This window comes from Monodon monoceros, unplaced genomic scaffold (assembly GCF_005190385.1).
Source record: "Monodon monoceros isolate NGI ecotype Baffin Bay Population unplaced genomic scaffold, NGI_Narwhal_1 Super_Scaffold_15, whole genome shotgun sequence".
Taxonomy (NCBI): domain Eukaryota; kingdom Metazoa; phylum Chordata; class Mammalia; order Artiodactyla; family Monodontidae; genus Monodon; species Monodon monoceros.
The window spans coordinates 21,104,055-21,127,140 of record NW_021703771.1 but is presented as its reverse complement, the minus strand read 5'-3'; the positions used below and the strand labels follow the sequence as shown (position 1 = coordinate 21,127,140).

The window sequence follows — 23,086 nt, the reverse complement described above, 5'->3', positions numbered from 1 at the left end:
AGCACAGTGGGTTTCATCCCTGGCAGACACAGTGCCTCTTTTTATGACAAATATTTTGTAGTATAACCTTAAAGTGAAATAGAATTTATAGATAGTATAATTTACTATACACATACTTAAAAAAAAATGAACATCACACCCTAAACACAATATAAAAGGAACCAAAAGGCAAGTAATTTATAAAATAAACATATATATCATTATGTATAAACTTGGGTATAGTGGTAGCATAGTCAGATTACAAATAGAATCACTGTGAACGCACTAGTTATAAATAGAGACCAATAAAAATATGTTGGTTTAGGACTTAAAATGCCACAGTGACGCAACTTTCCAAAACGTTTAACTGTCTATTTACATCGTGGCTGTATTCCTGGAAAATTCAATGTATATTAAAAACACGACAAAGGAAAAAAAAAAACAAACTGTGGATGAATTTATATGTACAATGTAGCCAGGCTCTGGGCCCAGGAAAACAACGATTCTTCATCAACATGAATGCCCACCAAAACATTTGTAGATTGTGTGGGACACAGGACAATCGTTCATTCGGTGAGACTGCCCTATGCACTGCAGCATGTCTAATGTCCCAGCCCCTTATTCCGCCCTCCCAATCATTGTGACAACAGAACACCCTTTCTCCTACAAATTTCCAAAGCCTCCGCAGGGCAGTACTCATCTACCATCTTTGAGCTGGCCCAAAGCTGTTGGAGAGATGGGGCCAGACTGAGTTCTCACTTCACTCTAGCTGTGCGTTTATATGGATTGATCGCGTCCATTTAAAAGGCTTAGGATACAGTTGACATTTTCTTTCAACATTTGAAATACACAAAACTTTCACTCCAAAATTCCATTCCTAGGACTTTCTCTTTTCATTCACTCAAGCAATTCTATATACAAACAATGGATAGAAGGATATATATCACCCTTAACAGCAAATGCCTTTGAGTGAAGAGTTGGGAGATTGGGGTATGAGGTGCGGACTTTGACTTTGTACTTTCTATCACATAATTGTTCATTTTAATGAGTATGTTTCACTTTTATGAAAACAGTAGTTTTTTAAATGCCATTTTTACTCAAAAATAATAATAAAGGCTGAGAATGAAATGATCAGCTTGAGTAGTGACCCAACCCATTGAGCACATTAGACCCAACATATTACTGTAATGTCACTAAAAGGTGTCATCTTGACATTGTGTTGTCTTTGAATCATTTTCTTAATAAAATAAAATGAAATGTCCAACTTTACCTCAGTGTGCTCTCACTTTCAGGGTTATTGTTAGACCAGTTCGTTCCTGTGAGGTCTCTTAGAGCAGAAATGAATTAGTTAAGAGCTGCTTACACGGAATATGCCAGGAATTCTCCAAAGTCACCCTTGGGGCTGCCTGTGAAAGCTGAAGACTATTATCAGCTTCATATTAGGCAAAGTGTCAGATCACAAATTTCACAGACCATTGCAAATTTCTCATTTTCACTATTTAAGGGACTCTAAGAGATATTGTCGAGAAATCTTTCTTATTTTCTACTTTCCTCCTGTTTCTTTTTTCCTTGTTTCTTTTTCCTTTCTTATCTCTCCCACCTACCCACCCAACAGACTCCTTATTAACAAAAACATCTATTAAAAGATTAGAGAACTAGAGAAAGGGGAAATGAAAGCCTTCCTCCAGAAGGTGACAGAGCAGTGGAGGCATGGCCTTGACATTGGGATTCTCCTCATAACAGATCATGATAGAAAACTTCAGAACTGAAGCTTTTTTAAAAATGCCATTTACTGATGGTTCATTTTACCCTTTTATATTCTTTAATAACTTTGACAGTATAAAATTGTCATGTGATTTCTTTTTCTAGAGTGTTGAGTTGATACGTTGGATCATATCTGGCAAATTATTAACAGCTTTTAGATTAACTTCTCATATGAGATTTCTACCCTTCCAGTTGTTCTTCTGATGCCTGAAAACCACACACTACATGGAGATGAAGTTACTCTTATTTTACTCAATCCCTACTCTAGGGAGGACGTTAGTTATACTGCCTTGACACTCAGCAACCAGTTTTGAGGAAAGTTTTATATATATATATATATATATATTTTTTTTTTTTTGCGGTACGCGGGCCTCTCACTGTTGTGGCCTCTCCCGTTGCGGAGCACAGGCTCCGGACGCGCAGGCCCAGCGGCCATGGCTCACGGGCCCAGCCGCTCCGCGGCATGTGGGATCTTCCCGGACCGGGGCACGAACCCGTGTCCCCTGCATCGGCAGGCGGACTCTCAACCACTGCGCCACCAGGGAAGCCCGGAAAGTTATATTTTTATAGGAGTAATAAATTGCACATTTTCCAGATTTTTAAGCATAAGGAAAGTATATCCCCTTGACTGGAAAAAGTGACCCCCAGTGGGCAACAATTTGCAGCAAGCAGTAGCGATAAGCACAGGTGGATCAGTCAATTCACCAGCATAGAGAGACACACCATCATGCCAGGGACTGAAATTCCTTTCAATGTACATAATTATCTATTACCTCTGTCCAGTATTCTTGCCTAAGAGTCTTCAACTTGGTTATTAGCACACTACATCCTCTTCTCTGGGGCTTAGATACAAAATCAATGCCTTCGCAGCTCTGAGATTCATTATTTATTATATTCTCTCGACATGAGCAGAATAATTAAAATATTCTATGTAATCTTATACAACTGAGAAATCAGTGAACCATTATATCACATAAATTATCAATGGTAATAAAATCTTTCAGTGAATTTTTCTTAAAGCTTTTTCCAATGTGTTTCTACCTTTATTGTCTTGTTAGCCATTTTCAATGACAGTGTAAAAGAATTTAGGCAAATTAGTGGTACTCCCATCTCACAGAATAGAAAAGTGAGGTCTAGAAATGGTAAGTGATAGTCTGGGTCATTGGTGCCATACCTTTGGAGTCAAATCTATATCCGCAAGATGTTCTGGTCTCAGATCTCACCTGAAATTAGAAGACAGTAGGATCCTTTCAATTCTTTAAACTAAATCTTTAAACTAAACTAAATCTTTAAACTAAAATTAGAAGACAATAGGATCCTTTCAATCTTTAAACTAAAATTAGAAGACAATAGGATCCTTTCAATTCTTCAGTGCTGTTGAAACAATAAAGTCTGAGCTGTACCTGTTTGTTTAACGTGTTTTGGATTCAAGGGACAAGACAACAAACCCACAGACTAATCATACACCCCATTGGCTTTTGCCAATTCTCATTTTTACTGGCAGCTGCATTTCAAGAAAAAGCTGGTGAACTGCAGGCAGTGGCTAATGGGGACCTCTCTGGGTATCGGTACATCCAGACCACCGCATAAACCGGCGGCGTCTGTTTAGAATGGGAGCAACAGCAAAGAAGTGTCAGCTGAGCCCCAAGAAACCCTCAAAAGGTGAACACTTTGTTTACTAATCAGCTCAGCGGGCCGCCCTCTGGTTTGAGAATTAAAGAGCCTCCAGCCATACTCTGGTCCTCTCCAGATAATGAATACAGATGCAGCTACAATATAACAATAGTAGTGAGAGCAAGAAAAACAGCTGTCGTTTATTGAGAGCCTAAATTCCAGGCACCAGCCTGGGAGTTTTATGTTTATTATTTCTTTTAATCCTCATAACCCAAGATAGATAGTCGTTTCTTCTTCTAAGTTCCCACCTGAAGTTGAAAGAACCACGAAGAACACTGAGAAGAGAGTTTACTCAGAAGGCAGGTCAAGTGACTATTTAAGATGTACATATTTTTAGCACTATTTTTCTATTATTTGCCATATTTTGATACGATAATACTGCTGCTTGCCCTATTTTTTTCAAAAGGAAATATTTAGACATATAATGTTTGCAGCCTTTTTAATCATAGAGTTTTTTGTTTTCTTTTTTAACATCTTTATTGGGGTATAATTGCTTTACAATGGTGTGTTAGTTTCTGCTTTATAACAAAGTGAATCAGTTATACATATACATATATCCCCATATCTCTTCCCTCTTGCGTCTCCCTCCCTCCCACCCTCCCTAATCATAGAGTTTTGATGACTATTTTGCAAGAGTTTAATCAGGGGGGAACAAAAGCTTTATGAACCTGTTTTCTCACTCCCCTTATTTGCACTATGTGCTTATTTATTATCCGTTAGAACGAACTCCTCATATGTTTTGAAATGAAAGGATGATCTATCTCCTCATTACCGATCCTCTGCTTGGTGATGAAAAACAAAACAAAACATACGGACAAAGGAAAAATGCCTTCCTGTCATTTCTCAGCCTTCCTTGCTGCTTCTCAGCTGGGACGTTCAAGAGTGGGGTTTAATGAAAGAAGGTGAGAAGGTGAAAAAAAAAAGCCCTAACGAGCATGTGTTTAGTTATATGGAAAGATCACTGAGACATGGCAGTGATTTTCTTTGTGCCTAACATAATGCAGTGTCCCCCAAGGTCAAAGAAGCCCATCATCCTTCCTTCCCCACCCCTTCATTTCCTACCCTGGCAACCAGCTCCTCCACCTACAGCATATATCATAAAGTTTAATTTCTGATGGTGGAGTGAAAAAGAATGTCATTCCCCATCACCAGCTTGTAGCTCTTGAGAAAACACACAGAAGTGGCGCGGGAGGGTCTTTCGGTTGCTTGCATCACTGGTTGAGCATCTCATGAGTGCACATTTCAGATCTCAAGCTTGGGATGACAGATACCCAGCCCAGTCTGCAGGCTCACTCACACTCACCCTTTACATTGGGAATGAAGAATAAATTCCCATCTCGCAATGCAGAGCCACTGAAAAACACACTGCTTTAATGCTTCGAAGGAGAGCCAATAATAACTGTCGAACTCTAAAGCAACGCGCCGAATGAGAATGAATCCTGTCGTCATAACATCATTCTGAAAATGCCTTTAATCACCGAGCATTCCAATCCTGTGGTGTGAGCATCACACTGAAAATACAAAAAAAAAACCTAAAAACAAAAACAAAGAAACCAACCACATGAAGCCCAAACTCAGACAGAACTCCCAAACTCTAAGAGAGAGTGATGTTTTTGCTTCCACTTCCCAAACCAGGAAACCATTACTCATCAATCCCAACAGATCACTCCTTTAGGGAGTGGGCGAGAGGTACGACAAACGAAAACAAGCAAAAAAAGAAACTGTGGAGTACGGCTCCTTTCGTATCAGCATCTATCTCAGGGAGGCAGAACATGCTTCTCTAATGCTCTATGTCCAGTATAACTATCAATACTTTGGCAGAAATTAATTGAGATCTCTTTTTCTTTGAAGTTGAAATATGCAGCCTGAACTGTGCTCTCATCCTCTACATTGCACTGAGTGAATAACCTAAATTACACAGAACGGCAGTAAATTGGCTCATCATAGCCCTGTTCTAATTTTAAAAGGATAAGAAACTAAAAAACCAGACAGCCTCACACGTAGCAATGCAGGGACTAGTGAAGCCCGCTAAGGGGCTCTCAGTGTCTTTCCCCAGAAGGTCATGGGTTCAAATTCAACCTATGTCTGTGATGACCAAGGACCATTCAATGTCTTAGGTTAAATATATGTGTGCCTTCAACATAATGTTCCCAAAAGGATGCTGACAGCTTGCATCTGTCATGCTTGCTGACTCTCTCATAAGGACAGTGGCTGGCCAACCACATGTGGAAACTAAATCACTTCCTCCCATATAAACGTGATCCTTGCCAAATGTGAACTCCGAGGCACCAAGGAGCATCTTGCTTTCATGCTGTCTGCTGTCTGCCCATCTTCCAGCTCCAAGGGAAAAGTAGAGCCACTCTTTGACTGACAGTCTAACACCTTGATGAGCCCAGGACAGGCTTTAAATTTTAAAGACTTACAAGCATGCCCACAAGAAAGGTATTTTCTAAGCAACATAATAACTGTCTCAGTTTCAACAAAGCATTCACTCACGGTGATAAAATGCCAGGTCACAAGTCAAATTTTGACTCCATTACTGAGCATTATCCTTGAGCTCCAAATGGAAAGTCAGTACAGTTCACCAGCTGTCAGGCTCCAGCCTTCCCCTCACCCTGAACAACAACAGACTAACAGGCTAAACAGTTATAGCTGCTGGAGTCACTACTTGATTAGATTCTTAATGAGTGTCTCTGTCCACAGGTCACTTCAGCCAGTCACTCAACAAATAGACTTCAAGTCATTTTGGATCCCAGGTTTCTGCTTGGAATTTCATAGAATTCAGAAGAGATCCCCCATCAATCAAAAGAGATTTAGGATGACTTAGAGATAATTAAGGTAATTAGATTGCTCCTCTTTAGGAGAAAGCAAAAGTCGGTGTGGGTGAGTTGAGATATGAGATTTCCATAGAATTCCTTCCATAGGTTGTAAATGGTTTCCACCCTTAGATTTTTGATGTTCAGCACCAAGGAGTAGATTGGTTAAGTGGGAGAATGCCCTATAAGGGGCACCCCCAGGATGTGTCAGTGTTGTGTATCCGAGGGATGCTAAAAACCTCGGCCACCCCAAGAGCATAGATTGCCAGGCTACAGGGAAAGACGGCAGCACCCATGTGAAATCCTGTTGCCTAAAAGCCCTCCAGGAGTCCAGCTCCCTAGCTTTTCCTGTCACCTGAAAGATGACCTCATCATAGCCAGAAGAAGATCTGTCTAGATCCTCTCTTTTGAATACTAGTGATCATCTGAACCTATGCTACCAGGAAGTGGCAGACTTTGAAGCTATTTCTTGTCAAGTCACCGGGTCATGTGGGAAATTAGAGTCTGCAAGGTCACAAGGGGGGCAAAACTTGGCGAATATTTCCTCCTGCCAAGGGTGTGAGGTGAAGGTAAAATTAACAACCATGACCCCTAAAAAGAAAAAAAAAAAAGGAACAGATGCTGAAGCGCCTCCCACCCCCCTTTTAAATCTCTAGATGGAGCTGTGTCTGCAGTGCCAGTGGGTTGAAGATGGCTTCTTCTGGCAGGAGCAGAGTCTGCCTGAGGCATCAGGTTTAATCCCACATCTACCCAACCTCCATCGACTGATGGGTCCATCAGATCTTTATTTATAACTTATTCCATCTACCTACCTAGTAGAAATTGATCATTTCAGCTGTGACCTCTATCGCAAATGGTCATTTTTCTGATGGAGAAATGAAAAATACTTTTTCTAACGTAAAGCAGTCTAGGGGGATTTTCAGAGACTTCACTGGCGCTCTGTGCCTTTCCAGGATTTGGCCTGATTTTCCCAAAAGGCGCTCAACAGCCTTCTCTCCTCCAGGACTCTGGACCCACCATCCTTGGGCTTCCTCCGCACCAATTTTCCTCCCTTCCTTGCGAGGCTGGTTTTCCGGATTCTCACCACGTAGTCCAAATATGGGGCCCAGATATGTGTCGATTGCTGTTGGTCTCTGGGCTCGGGCAAGAGGAGAGTGAAGGTCGGTACCAGAGCGAGTGTGGGATGAAGACTGGGGCAGAATTTGCCAGATGCCCAGCGGGGTGTCATAAGATGAACCCCGAAGTGGCCACAGAGAGGAGAGTTTGGGAACTGAACCAAGGGTTTTCAGCGGAGCTCCTGGGGCAGGATTGACATGGCTCCATCCATCAGGTGGAAACCATGAAGTCCTCCCCCGACCCAACGCCAGAGAGATAAAGATGTCTAAATAACCAGGGTCGCTGCCACAGCAACACTGCCCGGGCCCCGGGGGGAGGGGGAGCGCCTTTTCTGCTGAAGCCACGGCTGGGGCTTGTTTGTAGGTTCGCAATTCACCATGATAAATGTAAAGACCAATTAAGGTTTGATCCGTGCACACAGGAGGCAGACGGCGGCTGATAGTGGAACCAATTAACGAGCATGTCCCCTAATTCCTGCAGCGGCCGCCGGGCGCACCGAGGATCCCCAGGCGCCTGAGGCGTCTGCCCCCGAGCTCCGCGCGCCCCCCGCCAGGCCCTGGAGGGGGGCGTCCTCCTCCAGCTAGAAGGTGCAAGGAGCGGGTCCCCCGGGCGGCTGGGGAGGGGGCGCGCCGGGCAGGGAGGCGCAGAGCCAGCCGCCTACGGAGCCCAACTGTTTGCAGCCGGGTCCGGGCGGGTGGGGCGCGCCCTAGTGGTCCGCGCCGGGCGGGACGGCGGGGGCTGGTTGCGGCGCCCGGCGCGAAGCCAGGCGGTGCCCGAGGGCGGAGGACAGGTGGCCGGCCGCGTGGCCGCCGCCAGGTAGCAAACGGCTCGGGGGCTGCGCGGTGCGGTCCCCAGCCTTTGCCTGCCCCCGGGCCCGGTTCGTGGCCGGCCGCCGCGGGGGGCGGCCTGGAACGGGGCGGGGGGGGGGCTGGAGGCCGCACCCCCGGTCCCGGTGCGCCGCCGCCTCGGCCGCCCCCTCCCCAGGTCCCCCCTTCCCTTCAGGCTCAGCCCGCTGGCCCAGACGTGACCCCCGCACAAGGTGCTGGCGCTGCCGGGGCGCGTGTGATTAATGGCCCGAGGTCGGGGACGGCACAGGCACGAACCCCTTCTTGGCTCGGCCAGGGTGTGAGGGTATCCGGGAGGAGAGCCAGGTCATGGCGGTGGGGGCCCTGGGGACCGCGGCGGCGGCGGCGGCGGCGGAGGAGGAGGAAGAAGAGAAGTAGGTGACGCGGCCCGGAGAGGCTCGTCCCCTCTGGCCCCGGGGCCGGCGCCGCGGCGGATCCCCAGCGCCAGCAAAGTTTGGAGCCACGGGCGCCGCGCGCCCGTCCCTCCCCGCACAGTTCCCTCGGCGGTGTCTGTGCCGCCGCTGCTGCCAGGGCAGGACAAAGGCTCATTAACACGTGATGGGACCGCGCTTCATAAATGGGACCGGAGCGAGAGGGAGCCAGAGACAGAACGCGAGCGGAGGGAGAGGCAGGGACCGCGCGAACCGACCAGGCGACGGGCGCCCGGGCTGGCGGAAACCGGTGGGCCCGGCGGGGCGAGCGGGAGGAACCAGCGAAGAGCCCCGGGAAGGGGTGAGGCTCGCGGACGGAGGGGGCGCCAGTCCCGATCTCTGTCGCGGGCGGGCGCTCGAGGCAGGGGACGCCGGCGCGCGGGCTGCGCGGACCGACCGACTTACTGACCGACCGACGGAGGCACACCCCGCTCCACCCACCCCACCCGGCCTCGCCCGCATCCCCGCGCCGGCGCCGCCTCCCTCTCGCGACTCCCTCGGCCACCCCTTCCTGCTCCACTTCTTTTCCGCCTCCGCCTCTGCTCGGCTCCCGCGGCGCCAGTGCCTTCCCCTGGCCCGGGCGGGGTGCCTCGGCTCCCGGCAGAGCTCACCGTAGAGTCGGGGCGGGGGGCGGGGACGTTTCGTTCTAGCAGAGAAGCAGCCCTGCGCTGGGCAAGAGGTGCCGAGGGAGCTTCTCCCGCGAGGACCGGGGGATGCGAAGGGTAAGACCTGGCAGAGTTGCGTTTGTAAATACTTCTTCCGCCTCCCGCCCCCTCGGGTGCTGCCCAGTGTGGTCCCCAAGTGTCCTTCGTGGAGTTCTTATTCCGTGTGAGCGAATTGTGCATCGGTGTTTACTAAGCCGTAGAGCCCCAGCCTGTTAACTGTGGTCTGTGCTACTTCTGGAGGTTTCTACCATTTACTAGTTATTGAATGTGTGTGCACCTGGCTCTCTGTATGCACTGACGTCTGTTTGTGGAAAATGTGTAATTGTGCATGTTTGAAAAACGGGCGCTTGAGTTGGTACTTGATGCTTCGAAGCCATATCATCCACTAAGTCTTCCCGGAGAAATACATCGATCTCTGCACCAAACCTGAAAACTGTCTAAAGTCAAATATTAAATGTCATATAAAGGAATGTATATCAAATAATAAACTTTTGCATATAAAAATATAGCTACAGGAAACACTCTTCTTTGAGGAAAAATGAACGAGCATTTAGCTGATATCTCAATTTGAAGTGATGGAACCATTTAATTCAGAACTAGCTGTTAGATGAAAAAAGTTGACGTTGTGTTTTTAAGAGACATTTCTTGCCAAGGCTCACAATCACAAACGGATCAGCTCCTGAATGAAAATGTGTTTTGCTATGACAGACGTGAGAAACTGTCATTTGGTCGTTTGAAAGTTTAGAAGTTACATGCATGTTTCTGATTTTAGTTTTTAATTAAACAGATGAGAAAAAAAATTAGTCACCTTTTAATCATTGTGTCTCCCATGTTTTTTATTTTCCTTCAGATAAGTGCTATTCTTGCCTTTGTTGTTGCTTTCTTGATGTATTAGCACCCTCGGGCATTTAATCCAATAAGAAATTAGGACAGATCTACTGGTTTTAAAGGTGTTGAAATATATCTCAGTGGGTCCCATAACAACTTCTCATTTTTAAGACCAAGTTAGTATCTTTTGAACAATGGGGGAAATGGAATCTCTCTGGGGAAACTATCAGTGGGTGACCACTGCCATCAATCGATTTTGCAGAATATTGAGAAGCTCAGAGCAACCAACCTTTAAGGTTCCCATAGGACTTTATCTGATTTAAGGTGTTGCTCTTCTAATCCCACCCTACTGACAGTTTGCAAGAGAAGATATACTGATTGATTTTTCTCTGTCCTTTTTTTCCTGGTACTCCTTGCCCCTCCCCCGCTCTCTAACTCAGTTTAAAGCCGTGTTCTCAAAATAAAAGGCCACGTATAGTTTCTTGAGTGAGACAGATTATTTTCTGATTATCCATACATGAACAGGATCCACGCACCTCCAGAATTTTAAACGTTGCATACTGCAGGCGGTTTCTGTAGGCACAATAGCCGTTACCACCGTTGGGCAAGACGCTTGGACATGGTTTTTAAAAACAAATCCATTTCTAGGTTATCAAGACAACTTACTGTAAACGAACTCTTTTTGTTCCAAAGATGTCTCCCACTCCTGGCAAGGAGCAATCTTGGCTGAGGTAGGTATCAAGTGTCTGATGGGGAAAGGTCTCATTGTGTTCCTTAGTCTCCCTGGGGGTAACATGATGCCACAGGGGGCAACTGCTCAGTTTTGACCTTTCAAAAATAAAATTACTATGCTTGCATACTCGTTGTTAAGAAGGCAAATTATATTCATGACACCCCCCCCAACTTTTAATAGATAGCATCAGTACATGTGCATATAAAAAGAATGTTATGCCTAGTCCCTTAAACAAGCCCTAGGTGATATTATTTACTTTGGTGTGTGAAGTTTCACCTTCTAGTGAAAAATCTGATCTCACGTTGGAGTAGTGCTTGGCTTTGTTTGTTATCCACTGTTTTCTTTTTCTGTTACCCTTTTCCCAGTGGACCACATGCCTCTCTGTCTCGCTTGTGAGATTGTTCTTCTCTAATAAGCCTAGCTGCAGGATCAGTGTGTTCTTTTTGGCATTTCAAAATGTTAAAATAGTGAAATTGTTAAATGTTACCAAGACGAAACTGCTGGGAATGAAATTCTCCATAAGAACCACTACATTTGTGGCCTATCACAGTCTCTTCCAAAAGAAAACTCCTTGAATCGGTTTACCTATTTTCTCAAGAAAGAAGCAGTCCCAGTGATTGTGTTGATATGTATTTAGTATGCGGTGTCAGCTTATTAATTACTAAGGCAAAGCCTGAAAAACTCACTCAAAACAATCATGTGACATTCTTCTTTGCTTTGACTGAATTAATCTGAACCACCAGGATATTTAGACAGGCTCCTAGGTTGTCTTACATATTAGTATGTGGAATTAGAATTGGAATTCTCGGCTGTATTAGAATAAACTGTTATGAAATGGAACTTATAATAGCAGTTTTATAGTTCACCAGGCTTACCAAATGTTTCTTCCCAGAAAACAGTTGGCCTAATAAGGAGAGGGATTATTTCCCATAATTAGCTCTCCAGGAATGCTGCAAAAAAGAGTAATAAATCAAATTTGGAAATACCTAACAACACATGATGAGTAAAACGAGATTTGGTTATAGGGTCTTGAATTTGGTTAGGAAGATGGAGCCTGTCTGTTAGTTTGCTGACTGTTATTCTTGGGGTAATGATGTTAGCTCAGTTGCATGAAGCACACAGATGAGAGCTTTCATTCCTCTTTCATTCTAAAGGGATGCCATTGTCTCCACCAGTGTAAGTCTGTCTCTTTTATTTTTGTATTCATCATTTTCTAATTGAACTAACAAATGAGTGAAGACAGCCTTTGGGTTTAAATTATTTATAATTCTGCTTCTGACTCTGAAATGACCTGGACCTAACATTGTTGTGAAAAACTATGCCAGGGCAGGTTTATATACTGCATATCTATATCTTGAGGGGCTGAAAGCTCTGCTGATTTTGCTTTTCTTGACTCAAAGTTGGTCGAGAAGTTAAAGAATAAGAGGCAATCAAAACCAATGGATGTATTTTGTGTTGGCAAAATTTTAACTTCCTATTTTCCCCCCTGAATCTCCAGCTCTTTCCTAATCCTGTTCTCATGATGATGTTAACCTTATATTATAACCACATGAATGCTGTTTTTGAGGGACTGGAGGGTTCAACACTTTGTAACTGAATTGCTGTTTAATGTTTTGATAACCACTTAATTCACCAATCTGTATATTCTTAGATTAGATTAGGTTAACTTTATAACATATGACAGATCAACTCAGATTTCTCCCAAATATCTTCTGGACTAAAAGAAATAATGTCATCCAGAGTTTACAAAATGTCAAGTTATATACTGCATCATTTAAGATGACCAGGATATATAAATACACTTTTATAAATATGTCTGAAGAAACTTTTTCAAAGACATATATCAAGACCGAAATAAAAACTGAGACATGTTGCCTTGATATATTTGAACATATGATTCAGATTTTAAATAAATACTACAAATTTGGGGAAATGTCCAGATTCAAGGCAGCTATGCAGAGGACATGGAAAACTCAAGGCAAAAGGAAGTATCCAGCTTGAATCAAAACAAGGCTGTTCTTATTTTCCAGGATAGTGGAAATCTGTTCCAGTGTCCTGTGTTCTAAAAATCTTGCAAAGATGCTAGGATGGGCAGAACCACATTCAGTGATAGTTTTCTCATAAACACTGATGGATGTGTTTAACACAGTTTTCACCAATCTTGCTGACTGGTTATTAATTTTGGAAGAAAGTTGGGAGAAGATATACAAGGTTATTACTGTGTCACAAGATGCACGTTAGTATAGGTATATTTGTTGGATATAACACATTATAATGCTATCACAACTAAGTTAAAACTATAGGAAATTTGTGAGGGGGAAAGGGGAAGGCTGTTTTAGTCATTTTCCAGTGATTCCCTTGGTGCTGTTCAAATGGTTTGAGGTTAGATGAACTTCTGTCTCAAACAGGCTTGCATGGATAATAGATATGTTTATGACATATCAGTAATCAGAGGTCAAAGCCATTACATAAAGTAATCAGTGTGATTACCTCTAGTTATTAACATAAAATATTTACTGAAAATCCTGGGTCATATTTCTTCACTGAACAGAGTGCCTTATGGAAAATAAAGTACATTTCATTATAACAGTTTTTCTAGGGCAGTTGAGATTACAAATATATTCTTGATCTAGTTTTTATGGCTATTTTCCATATATCTGAAGTACTTTCCATATAGATTATTGGTGAATAACTTTGGGATATCCTCTGAAAGTTTCATTTGGACAGGTTAATTTTATAACTTAGCGAGCATGGAATTCTGAGGTTCAGAGTTGTGTTCATATGGGTTTTTGAGGAAAGAATTGTTTACACCCCAAACCTGAGCAAATAGGCCTGGCAGAGTCATAGCAGTTGTTTCAAAGTACCGTGAATTCTGTTTTAGCCCCAACTGGAGAAATGTTCACACCTGCACTTTACGAAGGCTTTCAAAAGTTTTGCTTTGTTTCTTTTCTTTTCTTTTCTTATTGAACATTCCAGTTGAGACTGGTCTGATGGGAATCAGTGTTTTTTTAGCCACCTCTTTTTTTTTTTTAACCCCCTGCGCTGTTATTGCATTATAGTCTGTATTTTTGAATAAATTTATTAAAATAAATTTTGCATTTTTGAATGCAACAAGGGATTTAAGTTCCCTTTTCTCCTAACACAGATGGCAAATCATTTTTCCCTAGGAGTACGATATTTTATTATCTGATGTCTTATTTTTCCACTCACATTTGGATTCCTAATTGTTTAGAGTTTGGATTCGTTGAAGAGAAATTTGATACCTTTGGCATGATTCCTTACCACCATTATAAACTCTGAATAGCATTAAAATTTTTTTTTAACTTCAGGAGGTAAAGTGCAGCATAGTTTCCAAAATTTGACAGTGTGATATCTATTTCTTTATTCCCACTAGCAAATTCCATGCTATTGCTTTTTAAGGAAAAGCAGAAGCATTTTTCAAAGACATGCCAAGCAATCTGTTGTGGGAGTTGAATATACTGGCAAATGCTTTCACAAACTGTGTATGTCAGTAGTATATTTAAATATAATTAAAATAAAATATTATTAGGAAATAATGTTTCTCAAAGTTTATGTTGAAATGGGAGGGTTCCCCTCTTTCCTTTATCATTTCTTTATTCGTTCTGAGACCATATATTTAGAGAAGAAAATTGGAGTCAATGTGAGTTCTGTAAATTGAGTTAAAAGGAGTTTTACATTTAAATTGGTGAGAAATTCCAGTATGCTTTAAAAAAAAATTCTACTTTCACATTGGACAGTTGTACTAGGAAATTTTATAACATTGATAGCTGTTGGTCAGGTGGCTAAAAAAGATGTTTTTAATATAGCAAGTGAACCAAAACCATAGGTAGTGTGCCTTTGTCACTCTTGTTTGCTTTTAACCCCGCTATATTTAAAAATAAATCAACTTGATTTATTCTTTGTAAGAGAGCGTATTTTAATACCAGTGTGATCTGTGTATTTTGGTTTATTCCAGTGTTACTTCTTAAATGGACCATATTTTCAACTCATTTTAATGCATTGCTACCAGAATTTGTAAATGTTTTCTCTAGCTTTTGTACAAGTTGTGGTGAACAAGCGATATGCATGTGGAGAAAAAGGAAAAAATAAAATAAAAAGAAAAAAATTAAGCAACTTAACTCATAACTAAAGTAAGCAAAAGATTGTCCAAAGAAATCTGTATCTTTGTCTATGTGGGAATTTGGCTTTGGAAAATGTACAACTACTTTTGGAAATTAGATCTAAGTTCATACAAATTTTTCAAAAGGGAAACCTTTGAATGATTTTAGTCCTCGGCTAAGGAAACTAATTATGAGTAATCTATGATCCATTTTTATTGGTGAAATAATTAGAGAGGGAACAGTCTGCCCAGAGTCATATATTTAAGTGCTCTGGGATACATTTCCATATATTTATAACTTGTAGGTATTTTTGAAAGATCCCTGCCAGCTATAAGCAGTGCAAATTGCATAATTACCAGGGTAACTCTGTAAGATAATTTGCAGTAGATTTGCATTACTTGGGCCTACTGCAAAATTTCCATTTTAGTTCGTCATTTTCTGGGTTCACCTCCCGTGATACCTTATTTTATGGTTTTGGCAAGAGAAGAACAAATAGAAACATTTCCAGCTTAAAAAGGAAATAAGCTGGAGTGTTACTTACTTTTACTTCTTTCCTGTTCTTTTATGCTCAGTAGTCACGGGTTCCTTCACAACGGTGTTGATAGACATGGTTAGCAGTCCTATCAAACTTTACATAGACTTTGTAAATAGAATTAAGAGAAAATGGTATGCAGTTTTTAATTTATGTCTGCTTACTGGGTAAGTGCATGTTATGTCTCGAAGCCACTTTTCTTTGCTGGACAAAAGATCTAGCAAATAAGTTACCTGAAAAAGTGCAGAGAAGCTCTGGATTGTAGACTGAAAATCCTTGAGAGGTTCTTCACTCCTTACGCTCATTTTCGGGCTAGACTACATTGTTCTACTCCAATCAAATAGAAAAAGCTTGGTTTTAAAGATCTTCTGTGGGAGACTACTTTATCATGAACAGGCTTCCTTCACCATCCATTTCAATGATCGAAAAACCTATGCTCATAGAATATTCTTTCTTCCTATCTCACCTCAATTCTTCTTAAAGGCTAGTTCTATTTTCCTCCCCCATCTAGTCTTTTTCACAGGTTTCCATCTTTAACAATGGTTCTAAAATTTTAGAGTGTCTTAGAATCTCCTGGAGGCCTTGTGAAAACACAGATGTGCCCCCACCCAGGAACAGAGTTTCTGATTCTGTTGGTCTGAGGTCCAACCTGAGACTGCATTTCTCCCAAGTTCCCAGGTGATGCTGATGCTTCTGGTTGGAGAGCATCCTTTGAGAACCACTGACCTATAAAATAACTAACTCTGTGTGCTCTTCCAAACCACATGTGACTTCTCAGACTGTTCTTTAAGGTGTACCCTGGGATGTCCAGCCTATGCTCAACTATCTTATTTCCTAGTTCTTTGTCTTCACGTCACTTTTTCTGAATACTTTTAGTTCCTCAGCTCTGTTCAAAATCACATAGTTGTAGCACACAAACCATGATTCAAGGTCACTCTTAAGTATAATAGAACTACCTCATGGTTTCAATGGCATAAAAACTCTGTACTTGCATCCAATTTGTTACTACATTTCCAAAGCATATTTTACACCATTACTGAAACCAAGTTCTTCTAGTTCTGTTTGTACGTTATAATTTACATCTTGAAAGCATGTTTTTCTGTTTATATCTTGTATTGTTCATACACACTGAAAATATTTTTTATTAAGTGATTTTCAATTAAAGTAGGTGATATGTAAGTACCTAGTTTTTAAAATCATGTTTAAATGGAATCCTGAACTTACACACAATAAAAATGTTTAAAATTACTCCAGTGAGAAAATGATAGGAAGGAAATTGAATTATTTAGAAAACGAGTGTATCCTTGATTTGTATATTTAAACAAATATTAACTTCTCTTGTGAAATATTCCATTTTAGCTTCTGTAATGATAGAAAATAATTTTCCATTCTTTTTCATCACAGAGTTATGACCTGTGTTGGTGATTTTATATTTGAAAATTGGAAAGCCAAATGTTTCATAAAATAGAAATGAGTTGAGTTTGTTATTAGAATTGATTTTGGGCTCCTGAGACATTCCATTCTTACTTTTAGCATCTCTTGGCATAAACGTGTCATTTGTTTTCAGTATAACTACTTTCCTTTACTCATTCTTAATTACTTTCTTGAGGCACAATTCCAAATACTCACAATTAAGTTTTATCAATATATTAAATTTTCTCAATGCCTTTTTGCCTCAGAAAAGCAATTAGAAATTTTGTAGGCAATAGTAATAACCCTCTTTAACATATTTTCTTATTTATGTTTAAATTAAGTCAGTTGTAAAACGCATAAAATGTTAGCAGGAAAAGTTGCTCAACCAAAGCAAGAACCACGTCCACTGAACAGAGTAACAAATTGATTCCTGAGGGCTTATAAAAGCCGCTCCATCTAGTGGTTGAATTTTCACATAACTTCTCTTGATAAGTTGCTTTGAAGACACACACACGCAGAAACCCATCTGGGAAAAATCAGTGCATAATAGCATGCATTTGAGGGAAGGAAAAAGTCCATTATAATCATAATTTCATACACTGTCTTTAAAGGTCTATCAACACATATAGTTAGGATTCATTCACAGTTGTGCATCTCACAAAAATCTCCTTATATATCATTGTTATATGGCAAAACATTGAGGTTCATAGTACATACTCAGGCTGAAGAAGGATCAGAATAGAAAGTAAATACCTGATCTTTGCCCATAACTTCTACTTGCCATCAATATAATTTCTGTTTGATACGGAGATCAAAGATCCTGGGATACACAGTTGTTGATGCCTTTCATGTAACTTTTACATCTGGTTACAGTTCTTTCCAGTTGGATGTTTGTATGAGACCAAGACTCAGGTTTACTTCCCTAATGATCAACTGACTTTATGCCAAGGAAAACTATTCACAGTTAAAAGTCATTCTGCTAGGATAGCTCTGCTCTACTGCCAGCATTCATTTAGTAAACAGGCATTGAGTCCATACCCGGTGCCGGGCACTATGCCAGGCAGAGGACATTCAAGACCATATAATACAGGTCCCTACTCTCAAGGTGTTCATGATCTGAAGGCTTTAGACACAAGAAAGACTGCTGTGGGATGACTCAGCATTGCCAATCATTTGTCCAGGGAGAAAACCTCAAAGCACATATAGGAAGGGAATTTACCCAAGCCAGTACTATTTGATGATGAAGTATCATCTGTCTATTACTTGTATTCATATCCTACTCAACTCTGTGGGAGGGGAAGGGCAGATGGATGGGCTTTATTGGATTGGAATGGAGAATCATTTCCCTTGCTTCCTTGACCTGTATCCATTATCCAGGTGTGATACGTGAATAGACAATGTCTACAGTGTTTAGCACAGAGCACATGCCCAACAAAAATACGTTACACGAAGCATGTAAGGGGCCAATAACTTTATATCCATCTGCCGCCTTGCTGTAGTAACACAGCTGTGTGCCATTTGGGCGCCAAGAGTGAGTCACAGGCACTCCCTTGTTGGAGCCCAAATGACGATTACATAGTTTCTTCTGCCTTGATTCCAGGCAAGTTCTTAAGAACTGACCAGAGAGTGGCATCCTCTCTCTGGGCCTTAAGAAAACCACCCTGCTTATGGTGGGAAGTGGAGTGATTTCCTTTGAGTTTGAATAGCTCCGTATGGGCAATGGATGTTTCAAGCTTTTGTCAACTTACACAGTCATGTCTCATTCAGACCTAAAGAAGGTGCCCTCTCTGTTCCTCGCTGGTGTTGTGGAAACTATCATAACCGTCCATAATCTTTATAACTGACTACTGAAGAAAAAAATATACACGTAATTTTTAAAATTAGTGGCAAAAACAAGTTAGATTTTATTTATTACTTGCCAACAGCCATTGATTGCAAATAAGGTGCTAATCCAAGGCTAGGATTTATAGCTTATAGTTAATTCTCATACTTTGTCCCTAAAGCCCATGGGGCAAGGATGATTTGCAAGTGCTACGGGCAACTTTTTTCTGTCAACAGAGCATTCCTTCAGATTTTAGTTGTTCATTGTGTAAAATTATTAAGTACTATTTATTACCTCCTTTCTCAAAATTGATTCTTCCCTTTCCTTAGAAGTGGAAAGAAGACTGTCTTATTAAATGGTTCCTGGACCTCGAAGTTGAGAGCAGGGATGTTGAGTTATACAGACTTGGGTTGAAGTTCTAGCTCCATTCTCTCTAGTGGGAAACGCTGGGCAAAGCTGTACCTCTCTAAGCCTCAGTTTTCTCATATGTAGAATGGGAATTGTAATAGCACCTAATTCATGTAAATATTAAAAATAATACATATCCTTAGCATGATACATGGCACATAAACATGTTTCTGATTGAAAATATTTGGGAACTGGAATTTTCTCTGTCGTACATTTAATCACCCTAGTTACCCAGTCACTGAGATTTGAGCCCGGGGAAACAAGACTCTGTTTTTAGTTGGCCTTCATGTGTCTGTTCATGGATTCAAAGAGAAGATACTTCTTGTTGAAAGATGAATGAAGAAACTGAAAAGTATGCTGCTCCATTGGACAACACGTAGCACGCTTTAAACCACTGTTGTCCTTGGCAATGAACTGTCAAGATTACTTGCCTACTGGGTTCTGCATACTGCTTTCGGCCTTTATTGATCAAACCTCATGCAAGATAAAGACAATCTTATGGACTATTTTGTATATGGGCCAGGGCTTCTATTGAATTGAAAACTTTGCAAATTCTATTTTAAGGGAAGGCTGCTTCAATTATGCTCCTTTTACAGCTTATATAGAAAATGTATCTCCCTTTACTCCACTCCCCCCCCGCGCCAAACATCAAAACAGCAGAGCAACATCAGATGATTCATGGAATTGGTTATAAAGGTCAACAGATCTAAGGAATCAGTTCATCTGTATCGTTAACTTGCTTTTGTGATAGGTTTTCCTCTTTGCATTTTCACCTAATAGTGAGTGCTTAATTTGATGTAGTTTAAAGGCATCATTTCTTGAGCCCTGAAATTCTTTATGCTTTAAGAAGCCTATAAATGTTAAATAATTAGGCATACTTCAGGTTAAATTTGAACAGAAATATAGCCTTATAAGTGTCCTAATGTCTATCTGGTTCATAATAATTGATATTTTTAATGAAAAATGTGACACTCATATTGTTAGTAAGAATAGACCAGAGAAAAGGGTACATTTAATAACTTCTCTATGTTACAAAATATAAGAAAAGCTAAGCCTTTCAGAACCAACTGAGCATTACAAGCACAATGGAATTTTCTTTTCTATATGGGAAAGAGAGAGAACATTAACACAAGGAAGAAGAATTATGTATTTTTGCCTGAATTATCAGGATAATTAAGTCAGTCTTTGACTTTGCTATGGAAGATGGTGCAATAAGTGACCAAACTACTTTAATAATTCAAAACTCAACTGGTTAGGTAAGAGTTAGAACAGACTCAGTTGCCCATTCAGCTGTAACAGAAGCATCATTCATCAAGTTGTGAAGTTGGCCCGTGAGATCTGCCAGTGTACATTAAGGACGTGCCTTAGAAATAATGCAGTTATAAGAGTCAACTAAAAATTTCCCTACTGACTTTAGAGAAATACATTAGCAAGTTATTTTTCTTGATCAAATTAAGAGAAACCAGACTTGTTCCCAGAAATGAATGGAAAATAACAAACAAATATATCCACTGGCACCTTCTTTCTGTTGAACCATTCGCAAGGCTCTTTTATAAGGTTAACCAAGCAGAACAAGACAGAACCAACAAACTAAGGAAAATAACACGATTAAGAAAAGGCCTATGACTCCTACATTTGATATCCTGGACGTCTATCAATCTAGACGTGATGAGCTTGGGATTATTTCCTTAAAGCATTTACAAACTTAGAATCTAGAAAAGGAGCCTGGTCGGCTGATACAGTCTGTAACTATATTGGGAGCGCCGGTCTTCTGATGCTTCTAGAGGGTTTTCTGCCTTCCCGGACATGACATCCTGCAGGAAGCAAATACTCTCTAGTGCCTGTTCCCCCAGAGATGCTGCAAGGATTTTGACTCCAGAATCAAGAGTGCCAAATATCTAAATTACTGAAGTGTCCCTCTGAAACGAAGAAGGTCTTCAGTGGGGCAATGACGTCTAAAATAGCCTGCTATTAAATTATACTGGTATAGAAAAGACTTTATTTGAAGTCTTGTTTTGAGGACCTACTCCATGTTCATCCTAATCAGAACATGGGTGTTTTATACCCTTAATGGTTATAGAAACAAAGATACAGACTTTGAATAGACTTTTAAAAAAACTCCATACTGCTTCCAAATCCATAACAATTTCTTGATGACACCATAGCCTGCGAGTTGATGTATAAGTTTGGAGGTGGTGGATGGAGAAAAGCAGGTGTGCATAGAGAGGTGGGCAAAAAGAGCAGGTGATGTTATTCTAAAAATTGAAGTTTTTTTAAAAATAATAGATTCAATATATTAAAGTATTTTTATTGTTGTTATAAAGGCATGATTTACAGCCTAAATCGTTAGACTATGTTCCTTATATTTTTAAAAGCAGAATTCTAGGAAAATCCCCTTTAAATGTCATTCAATCATTCTTTTACTATAATGGTAACAAAACCCAACTGCTTCTTTAATAGGTGCATCTACACCTCTTGCTGGAAATTTCCAATTAGATTTTCCCAGTAGCAAACAAAAACAAAATTAATGGTAGCTGCATCCCCCCAAACCTAAACTATATTACTAATGAACTCTCAAAGAAAACTCTCAATACAAAAAAATAAATAAATAATAGTAAGGTGGAAATTACTGTAATAATCCAAATGTAAAAATAAAGGGTTACCGAAATGCAGAGCACAATTTTCTTGCCATGATCCCATTAACTGTTAAAACAGCCTGTGCACAGTGGCATTTTGACATTGCTAAGATCCTTGAACTGCACAACATCCATGTATATTTTTAACTGTATTCTTTAATTAAAAAGTTGGCTTATATTGGGTAGAAATTACTCTATATTTCATAACCACACTGTACCCTGACTCAGGTTTTAACAAGCTGTTTTTTTTTTTAATGAAAGTGCTTGGTCACATAAAAATGGGAAATTGTGATCACATATGTGGTGATCTTAATATAGAGTAAATCACAGGCACACATGTTTTGAATTATTGAAATAAGGCTTGTGATCCTTCGTCTTAACTGAAGAAGCTTTATACCTCTTCCAAATACTAAAATTTTCATCCTTGAGGACATGCCAGTAGGCAGATTTACCTAGATGGGCTGGGATAGGAAAGAGCGATTTAGTAGGAGGTAGTCTTAATATTGGCAAAATGCCATAATTCGTGTTTGTAAGAAGCTGGAAGGCTAGAATATACTATAAGATGCAAAATGGCTTTATCCTAGTTACTGTTAATGCTTAAAAGCATGTATAAAGTCCCAAAGCAGAAACTCTGGTGCCTGAGAGACATGGGTTCAGCTACAAGCTCTTCATCTTCTGGACAATTTATTTAAAATCTCCTGGTCTCCACTTCCTCAACTGTGACCCGGGGATTATAAATAAGCACCTGATAGAGTTGTCATGACAATTTCACGATAGAATATATGCAGAGTCTCTCAAATGCCTGGAATGTAATAGACATTCAATGAAGTTTCCTCCTCCCTCACCCATGTGTGTATCTTATACTTGCTTCATGCTTTAAGTGCCGAGACAAAAATAAAAATTGAATAAGTAGCCTATGATCTAATTAAGTCAATGAATTATCTGGAAGTATAATTAGTATATGGCAAAGAGCCATTATACTAAGTAATGATAATAATAATTAATATTTATTGAAGACTTAAATTTTGTGCCAGGCACTATGTTAAGTTCTTCACGTGCACTATTTTTTTCATGTAATTTTCAGAACAATTCTATGATGGGGGCATCCTCCTACTCCTTCTCCTTCCCATTTTACAGATGAAATAATGAGCTTTAGAAAGAGTAACTACTTACCCAAATACAGGTCTGACACTAATCTTGGTTTGCTAACTCCTAATTCAGTGTTCTCTCCATTACTGGTGCTTGGACTGGCTGGAATCAGTGGGGAAAAGAAGGGAGATAGTAGCATCCCTGTCTTAGGTTA

At 40.7% G+C, this 23,086-nt stretch overlaps 1 protein-coding gene across 3 annotated transcripts in view; it reads left to right on the top strand.

Moving 5' to 3' along the window:
- Nucleotides 1-9,257: 9,257 nt before the first annotated feature.
- The window catches only part of CNR1 (cannabinoid receptor 1), a 24,317-nt gene continuing 10,488 nt past the window's right edge, over nt 9,258-23,086 (top strand). For 2 of the 3 annotated variants that reach the window (XM_029223361.1, XM_029223359.1), the window contains exon 1: nt 9,258-9,347. The gene's annotated coding sequence lies outside the window, so the exon portion shown is untranslated. Of the gene's footprint in view, nt 9,348-11,954; nt 12,028-23,086 lie in introns of those variants that run through there. The other variant, XM_029223360.1, reaches the window with a different exon arrangement.